The sequence below is a fragment of the Oryzias latipes genome, chromosome 15 (genome assembly GCF_053564925.1).
Source record: "Oryzias latipes strain Hd-rR chromosome 15, Olatipes_Hd-rR_3.1".
NCBI classification, from domain to species: Eukaryota; Metazoa; Chordata; class Actinopteri; order Beloniformes; family Adrianichthyidae; genus Oryzias; species Oryzias latipes.
This window is the reverse complement of record NC_136251.1, coordinates 31,057,693-31,067,868: the sequence shown is the minus strand read 5'-3', so window position 1 is coordinate 31,067,868 and position 10,176 is coordinate 31,057,693. Positions and strand designations below refer to the sequence as shown.

General features: G+C 41.4%; 1 pseudogene; it reads left to right on the top strand.

The window, feature by feature from the left end:
• The first annotated feature begins 1,220 nt into the window (after nucleotides 1-1,220).
• On the top strand, nucleotides 1,221-9,188 carry LOC111948796 (uncharacterized; annotated as a pseudogene).
• The last annotated feature ends 988 nt before the right edge of the window (nucleotides 9,189-10,176 follow it).

Below are 10,176 nucleotides of genomic sequence, written 5' to 3'. Positions count from 1 at the left end.
AGATAGTAGTCAATTGGAAGTCGGAAAATTGAGAAATTCTGACAACGGGCCAGGAGGGCGATTTTGTGACATCATACAATGATAAGCATGATGTCACACAATTATGCGTGACATCATTATGTCACATCATGATGCAGTTGTGCATGCAACCATGTCATGAGATCTTTAAAAAAGACATCGTATGACATCGTATGACATCATAAGAAATCACAAGACATCATAAGACATTATAAGACATCATATGACATCATAAGATATGACACAAAAGTTTACATATAGACCCCCTGTAAATTCAACTCTGTTGAAGTGTACGCAAGCGGGGAAGATCAGAGGAAATGAATCCAGAGAAAAAACGCCCCACAAGTAAACCCGGGGAAAGACAGAAAACACAACAACAACAGAGCCCAACAATGGCATCCGTTGAAACCTCCGAGGTTCACGAGTTGGAAACCCCCAAATCTCCTGATCCCTCACAAGACGAGGCGGACGGGGTTTTTCAAGAAAGGGTCCAAATAAAAGGCAAAACTGTGCTTATTGGAGTCAATGCCCTTGTTCCAGTTGTGGAGAGACACCTAAACAAGATCTCTTCTGTGCAGTGGGCTTTGCTGAAGGAGGGACACATTGATGGGGAAACCTTAATCATTCTGGCTGAATTGGTTACAGAAATCATACACACATCAGCAACTGATGTTCTGAAGGTTCTGATTCCAATGGTCCAGAAGAAAGTTTCTCCCCGTCAAAAGCTCCCATCCATAAAAACCGTGCTGGGAAATGGCCTCTCCAAAAGCATTGCTCTTGTCCTTGGATTAAAAACGAAAATTTGTAGAAAGACCAAGGAACTGACAGAAATGATTGAGCATGAAATTCAACAAAAGGTGAACAAGGCATTGAAGAAAGCACTGGAAATGTCCCAAACAGCGTCTCTTTATGTCTCTGGATGTGTGTCAAACCTTAAACGTCTTCGTCTCATGGTGAAAAACACTGGCAATCTTCTGCACAGCTTTTTACAGAGGGTAAGGATCACAAAGGACTGGACACACAGGAGTTCAACTGACTCAGATTTCACTGAGGAATCAGTTTACTCATTTCCAGACAGCTCTCAGGAGAAAAAAAATGATTTTCGTGAGGCTGTGGAGGGTGTGATCAAGATCCTCAGAAAGTGGACCAACTGTTCAGAAGATGCGTGTGTGGATCAGGCAATTGAGATCACCACTACCATAATGAATGACATGGAGGAAGAGTCCAGGACTTCCACCAGGGCTCAGCCCTGTGTCAGTGTAGTGATGGGCCTTGTCAAAGACTTTCTTGCCTCACACTCACCAGCAGATGATCCAAAGGAACGCTTTGCGGCATTTGCAAGGAAACTCTTCGACCAAATGTTGAGATACCTGAACGAAGAATTCAAATTCAAATGCCAGAAGTTCCTTTTGATGGAGGCATCCAAATCCCCTGGGACATTACCTGGACAATCCGAGCACACAGTGGAAGCCCAACAAAGAGAAGCTTGTGCACTGCTGGACTGGGAATTGATCCTAAATGACCTGCTCAGCTTTCTTGACGTGATCCAAGAAACAGAACCACATCTTCTGAACATGGAAACCGTCTCAAGCAAAGAGGGAATCTCACAGGTGTCACAAAATTTGGACAAGGCTCTGTTTGAGTACATGATGAAAAAATACGAACATCATCTTGACCAAACTGAGGAGTCCAAGTCAGAGGCAGTGAAGGTTCTCCAGTCCAACACCAGAGACGCCGTAAAAGAATTTATGCATGAGGTGTTGCTGTGGACAACAGAAGAGCTAACAAGTGACTTGTCTTCAAGTGATAAAGTCAAAAAAGTTCTGACAGACATTGAGGACCTCTTTAATGAGCTGCCACGGACAGCAGAGGACTCTAACAAGGAAGAGTCTTCAGAAGAATCATCTGATGGAGAAGATGATGATGACAGTGATGAATCATCCTTCTCATCTGATGATGACGATGATGATGAAGGTGATGAACCATCCCTCTTGTCTGATGAAGATAAGACAACAGTGAATACATCAAGTGGAGAACCTGTCTCTTCTAAATCAGCCAAAGCGTCATCACCCACAGATGAAACTTGGAACAACACGGTTTTGACAGGCTTCCTGGTCATGATTTTATCAAACCACCTTAAAGAGAAAAAGAAGAACTCTAAGGAGGCGGCTGAAATCAAGACCTTAATTGAAAGTCTGTCAGTCCAGGTGCTACCCAAAAAAGCATCTGAAATCTACAAAAGCCTTGTAGTACCTGAGACTCTGAACAACATAAAGACAGTTCTAATCACAGACCTCCAGGAAAAGTTTGGCAACTCAGAAAAGTTCCTTAAAGCTGCTTTGACATCACCTGACTCGGTTGTTGAAGTAGTTATGGTCTGTGTAAAGGAGCACCTGGGAATAAGGAAAGAACCCTGCAAGAAGAGTCGCTTCAGAAGAGGACTGTCTCGCTTTGCAACCTGCATGCGCAATCTATTTTGTCCATGCAGAGGTGTGGTCGAGAGCGATTCTTAGTCTTGTTAGTTAAACAAAAAAAATTGTAGGATTTAGTTACATTTGTTAGAACAAATGTAAATTTAGTTAAAATATTAGGATTTAGTTAAATTTGTAGGATTTAGGTTTATTTGTAGGATTTTGTTATAATTATAGGATGTGGTTAAAATTGTAATTAGAACAAGTGATTTAAAGGTCAAGGTCAATGCTGCCATAGCTAAAAAACTCAGCTCTTAAAACAATGCTGAATTCAGCCATGAGGGGTAATTACTCAGAATTAAGAAAACACACGTTCACAAATCTGGAAGCCCCAATTCAGTAACCAGGAATCTGAAAGAAAGAAAATGTTCATTCACTTATTGTAAATAAAGAACTTTGAAGTTTAATTTTAAAATGTAAAGAAATAAGTTTTCAGTCTTTAAAAAAATAAAATAAATAAATAAATTAAAAAAATTCCCCCTCCATGAACCACCACCTTACCGTGGTGGAGGGGTTTGAGGGCTCAGGTTCTCCTAGGAGCTAAGCTGTCATGGGCTAATACCCCTGGTGGGGTCTCCTATGGTAGACAGATCCTAGGAGAAGAGTCGGACTAAGAGCGGTTCTGAACTTCATTCATAGTTGGGTTCATCAAAGATCAGTTGTGTCACCCGGATTGGCGTCTCTGGGTCCCACCCTAGATGACCAGGAGGCCCTAGCTATGAAGGTCATGTACCCTTGAAGGGATCCATGAATATGGGCCCCCACCAGGGGCCCCAGGTATGAGAGGCATGCACCCCCAAATGACCCTCTGATTATCAGCCCCCACCAGGGGGCCTTGGAATGATGGGCCATGTTTTTGATGCGTTTGACTAACCACAGATGTAGTCACATGACCCAGGTAAGGGGGGCATCTGATATGGAAATCACAAGAACAAATCACTCAATGCAAAAACACATTACAGTTCACTATAACAAAATGAAAAGCAAAACAAGTAATTAAAAAGACATTGTAAAATAATGGGACAAAATTAAAATGAAATGTTTCAGAGAACAAAAGTAACAAAAAATCCAATGAAATGTCAAAAAACAAAACGCAATAAGAAACCAGAAAAGGTAGATACAATGGGACATCGCTGACTGGATGATAAGGACATTGGATTTTTGACATTTCAGTTTTTTCAAATGTGTCTTCAGTGTCCACATAGGCTACTATACTAAGCGTACACTGCTCTGCTTCATGCCAAATGACTCTCCGTTCAAATGACTTTCAGTTCAAATGACAGAAAAATGTGTAAATAGACTTATTTCCTGAAATTCATAACCAGGAAGCTTCTGGACCGCCCAGCGAGTTTTCTGAATTACAAATATGATCTAATTCAAACAGCATTTTCTTTCTGCCCCTGATTTACAACAATTTGAATAAAGAAATGCTCAGAAATGCAATTTTGATCTTAATTTTCTGATGTACTCCATCATGAGAAAATGCTTACAAAAAGTATGTTAAAAACACCCAAACCACCATTTTTTAGGTCGGGTCTAAAGGGCTCACATTCAGCAGTTATTTGGAGCCATATTTGTTTTATCCTCATTTTCAGTCCATCATAAACATAATAAATAGGCGGATATAAAGCTTTTGCTCTGACTTGAAGGGCCTCAGAGGAATTTTCCTGTACTACGATGCCGTAGGCCTTTTTCTGCCACTCTTGTTTGTCTTTCTGCGATCACTCCACAATTGTCTCTGAGGTTTTCAAGGTGCTGACAGACTTTTTATGGGGCTGAAGGGGTCCATGTAGGAGGCAATGAAAACAATAAAACCATTGTGTACGTTTTGATTGTTTCTCTGTTGTTTGTTTAGATGAATAAAAGGAGAGCAGCCTTTAAGATGGTTGATTTCAGTAAAGCCTCTTCAGACACTGCGGGAGCCAAACTGATGACACAGGGAAAGTCCAAAGTTTCTGCGCTGTGCAGACTTTTCAAAGACATTTTGTTTTGCATTTTCTCCAAAGGACTTTGACAGAGGGGAGCCAAGCATCAGCCAGCTTTTACGAAGAGATGGAGCCATTCAGATAAAGCCCGTCAAATCAGAGCTGCTGCATTCTACATTCGCCCAAAGTCTCCGTTTGTGAGCTTCACTCGTGTGAAATGTAGGAGCTGCTGTTTTTACCACAAGTAAGATTCTGTCCACATAGGATTATACGTTAATGTAAGTGGAATAAAACATTGATCCTCTTCATTAAAAAGTTGAAATCACGCAAATCCACAGCTACAGAAAATGATTTAATATTGTATCCACCCAGCTGGAACATCACTTGTAGCGGGGGGAGCAAGAGCCAAGCAACTATCTGGCTGAGTTGGAGAGCTGTCTGCGCCCCATACAACGCATGACCCGAACAGTCCCAGAGAGGGTGTGACAGACAAGCAGATCATGCAGTCTCCTTTCTGGCATTAAAGCCCATTTTTAGAGTACAACACACAAGCAGCGCACAACATGAGGGTCACTTCCCTTAACGGCGTTCCCCCTTATGGTACAGAATTTCAGATTCCTTATGAGTCTTAGTGGCCATAGGCGGGGCTGACCCTCAGGTCGCCACACTGCCCCCACCTAAGAGGGTTAAGGTTACCCCAACCCTCACAAAACTTGGAATTACCATACCCAAATAAACACAATCGACAAAACACATGAACACACCCACTGAACCAAGCAACAGTTAATGAACCGAGCTGGCTGCCTTCATGTCCGGGTCGGCCTTGCTGTTGAGTCACCAACACCTTGTCCACCATCGTCCTGCTCATCACCCACAGCGGTTGCAGAACTGTCCCTGTCTGTCTGTGCAGTAGGAGATAAAGCATGTTAGGGGCCAGCCTGTCCCTGTGGAGCACTACCCTCCGACCCCGACCCGGATCGCACATTTACATATTCTCCAATCAGAGCTGTGGTTGGCCGGCGATCCGGCTGCTACCGTCCTGTGGCCGTCCAATTTCGTAGTGACATCATCCCCGTCTGACAGACTGATGCTTGAAGGTCACCGTCTATATTCATGACCACAGAAACAATATATATATATTTTTTAATTAAGGGACGGCAGCTTATTTTGAAGATTCTGCCGGTGTGTCCCTATTGCATGGTGGCAGTTGTATTTATGACCATAGAATAAAGGGGCAAAACCCATCTCTTTCCATTACTTTAATTGCACTTGCAGTGGTTTACTACAAAAACAATTGAAAGCATCTTCTTTTTAACTACATAAATCCTTGGAAAGCTGCTGTATTAGGTTACAATAAGACGTACAGGTGAAGCCACAGTTTAAAAGGGAAGAGTAAGTTTCAAACATCTGTTAGCTGTCTTTTCTCTGCTCATCTTCTCTAAAGCCTCAAGGCTCCCTCCGGCAGACTGTGGATCGTCTGTGTGGGATGCAGGTCAGGCTGGGGTTCGGGGGGTACCTGTGCTGCCAGCACATGAGAGAATATCCAATTAGCACGGACAAAGACAATGTCTAAAACACTTCAAAAGAAAAGCAGGTTTAAGGGTTAAAGCTGGATGTCATAGCAGCTTTAAAGTGTATGAAAAGACTTTGGTAACAAAGCAAGCTTAGGACCGACTGATGCTACGGCTGATTTTAGCACAGATAGTGATGCTGTGCAGCTGTGATCTCCTTTTGTCTTTGAGCGAGTATGAAGTCATAAATTCTTCAATGAAGCTCGTTCTGAAATAAGTTTGAGATCTTAGTATTGGAGCAAGCTGGGAAACATTTAGAAGGAACAGAAGGAGAGTTGCTAATTAAATAGAGTGAAGGAGATTCACTTTTTAAATGTATGAAACCATTGAAATATGTGAGAAAAGAACAAAACACAGTCACCTTCAGCCTCAACAGATGTGTACAGTTTCTATAAAATGAAAAAAAAATTCATGGTCAGAGCTCAAACAGGTAGATCTGAAAAAAGACAGGTTACCAGAGTCAGAGAGAAACAGGTTCATCTATCTTAGGGAAATACTGAGACAATCTAACAGAGACAGAGTGAGTTCAGGCTGTAAATTAGAGCTTCTCACTGGTGTGGCTGAAGACACTGAAGACTTCAACCAGAACCAGCTGACGAGCTAAAAATACGGGGTCAAATCAGGATCGGCTTGACCCTTGTGCTATCTTAGATGACCTCCCCTTACATTGACGTATTCTCCCTACCATGACAAAGGTGGATAAAGGTGGAAAGATTTCATGTAATCCATGGACACCAGTGAAGATCACAAATCATTGAAGAAAAAAGGTTCAGAGCACTGTCTAGTGGGTCTAGATGACCCAACTCCCAATGTTAAAGTGCCTAGGATAGGACAAGGGTTAGACACACATTGTTAATGTAAAAGTACAGAATATAGACTAAAAAGTACAACTTATATACTTGAAAGTACAAATTGTTAAGTCAATGGTACACAATGGTACAATGGTACACAACGTTACCGTGTACACTACCGTGTGCACAACACGACTGTTGTGATTTTGGGCTATACAAATAAAATTGAATTGAATTGAATTGAACGTGAACTCAAAAATACATGTTGTAAACTTGAAAGTTCACATTGCGAACTTGAAAATGAACACTGTAAATTTAAAAGTACACGTTGTGAACTTAAAAGTACACGTTGTAAACTTAAAAGTACATATTGAAAACTTGAAAGGACACATTGTAAACCTTAAACTACAAGTTGAAAACTTGAAAGTACACATTGTAAACTTGACGGTAGACATTGTAAACTTGAAAGTTCACATTGTAAACTTGACAATACATGTTGTAAACTTGAAAGTTCACATTGTAAACTTGAAAGTACACATTGTAAACGTAAAAGTACACGTTGTAAACTTGAAAGTAGACGTTGTAAACTCGAAAGTACACATTGTAAACTTGACAGTATATGTTGTAAACTTGAAAATTCACATTGTAAACTTGAAAGTTCACATTGTGAACTTGAAAGTGCACACGGTAAACTTAAAAGTACACAATATAGTTTAAAAAGTACTTATTGTAATTTTGAAAGTACACCTTATAAACTCAAAAGTACACAATATAAACTTAAAAGTATGCATTCTCAACTCAAAGTACACATTGTCAGCTTAAGAGTACACATCGTAAGCTCAAAATTTACAAGTTGCAAACTTAAAAGAAACGTTGAAAAATATTAAGAGAAAAAACGATAAACCTAAAACTGTTACTACATGAAAAAAGTGATGCTGTTCCATTTTTGTTTTCTCTATTTTTTGCCTTGAGTCCTTTATCATTTATCTTTTTAGACTTTGTTTTGGGGGAGTGGGACTTTGAGCCCATTGGCTACTGGGACATGATTGACATTGGGTGATAAAGTTCATGACGTCATTTCTTCCCAAAGTTGGAGCTGTCTGTGTCCTCCTTCCACATCAGAGGAGAGATGGCATAGGCATGACTTCAAATTCTTTAATACTTTATTTTAAAAAAGTAAATTTCTTGCATTTTAAACAAATAAAGCAAGAATAAAACTAGCAGAGCAGATTGGAAGTTCTTTGTAAATGTAACTACGGTGGCCGAGAGGTGGAAAACACCTTTACATTTAAGATAACAACAAAGCTGGATTCTGACGAGACGATTGTGTCTTATGATGTAACTTCCCTCCTCACCTGCATTCCCACCACAGAGGCAGTGATTTCAGTGAGGAAGAGATTACTGCAGGACTCTAAGTTACAAGACAGAACAAATCTGACAACTGACCACATCTGCGAACTGCTGAAAGTGTGCCTCAACTCCACATATTTCCAATTCAGGGGAAACTTCTACAGGCAGAGGCACGGCTGTGCTATGGGCTCTCCAATCTCGCCCATTGTGGCCAATTTTTACATGGAAGAAGTCGTGAAGAAGTCGTGAGAAGAGCCCTGGACTCTTTCCCAGGTACTACTCCAAGCCACTGGTTCAGATATGTGGACGACACTTGGGTCAAGATCAAAATCCAGGAAGTGGAGGCTTTCACGGATCATATCAACGCAGTAGACAAGAACATGAAGTTCAACACGGAAGACACAAAGGAGAACACCCTAGCCTTTCTAGACTGTGCAGTGATCATTGGAGATGACATACAGCTCCAGGTTGAAGTGTACAGGAAGCCTACTCATACAGCACAAACTAGGCGTGATCAGGACATTACAACACAGAGCCCAGGAGGTGCCCACAAGCTCTGACGGAAAGAAGAAAGAAGAGCAACATAGCCGTCAAGCCCTCCGAACCTGTGGATATCCCAACTGGGCTTTCACCAGATCCCAACATACAAGAAAACAAGCCAGGAGGGAACAAGAGACGAAAGGGAACAGTATTTCAATTCCTAATATCATAGGCCTGTCTGAAAAACTAAAAAGGATTTTCAGACAACATAACATCCCAGTTAATCTCAAACCAGTTTATACTCTCAGACAGTAACTGGTTCATCCAAAGGATAAAATTCCTAGCTACAAACAGAGTAATGTTGTGTACTCTATCCACTGCAAAGAGAACTGCAAGGAACAGTATTTAGGAGAAACCAAACAACCTCTACACAAACGGCTTTACCAACATCGCAGAGCCAACCCTAGTGGACCTGAGTCTGCAGTGCACCTCCACCCGAAGTCCAAAAACCACTCGTTCGAGGACAGTGACGTCCGAATTCTAGCCAGAGAGAAAGAATGGTTTGAGCGAGGAGTGAAATGAATGTTGAGTGAATCGTAGTCTCAGGTTTGTTCTTCCATCCATCTACGGCAGTGTTCTGAAACCCAAACAAACCAAACCAGTTCCACCCTGGGTCGTCAACAGCTGAAAGAGATGACCAGTTTGGGGAGGGAGTCCCTGTCTCCCCAACCCCAGCTGAGGACAAAGAACTCATAACGACTCAAAACCATGTAGTCTAAGTAAACAATATCATCCAGTTTCAGGTCTGACCATCCCTATGAGCACATATAAACCAGCTCTTTTACCAGCTAATTCAGAATTGACAAAGCCTCTTGGATAAGAGGTGAAACGTCTTCTAACTTTAAAAACTAAGTCCAGATGACATCCCCTAAACCTACTACTATGATGGAATCAACCTGGATGAATGAGAGTCTTCATAGACATAAAAAACAGTAATAAATAACTTTATAAAATCATACACGATTGGTTTTATATTATGTCCTTTTATGTTAGAAGCCGTGTCTCCGCTTTCATTATTGTGTTTCTGGATTTGGTCAATTGTAACAGGGTTGTTTTTTGTGATTCGGTATTTGGTGGTTTGCACCTGGATTTGCTTTTGTGTTTCAGGACTCTGTAATTAGTTTCATGATTTGCTGTTGTGTTTCAGCATTTGTTCATTTGTACTGGGATTTGTTGTTGTAGTATCTTAAATGTAAGCGTGTCTTGCACCTCTTGGCCGCTGTATGTATCTCCCCAATCCTGATGGTGAGTCATGCAGCCCATGAGTTGGTCATTGTGCTTGCACTACATCTGCAGTTTCCTGCAGGTCTCACCTGTGTCTGGGCACGCTGACACACAGCTGTTGGCTGCACTTGCTGACAGACCGTGACAGTGGTCATTATCAGCTCCACTTCCATCTGAACGGCCGCTCCAGGTTATTATCTCCTGGAAGATCTGGCTTTTGGGTGGAATGAAAAAGTAATTTCCAACAAGAGAAAAAGCTGCAGAAAGGTTTAAATGTTCAATAGAT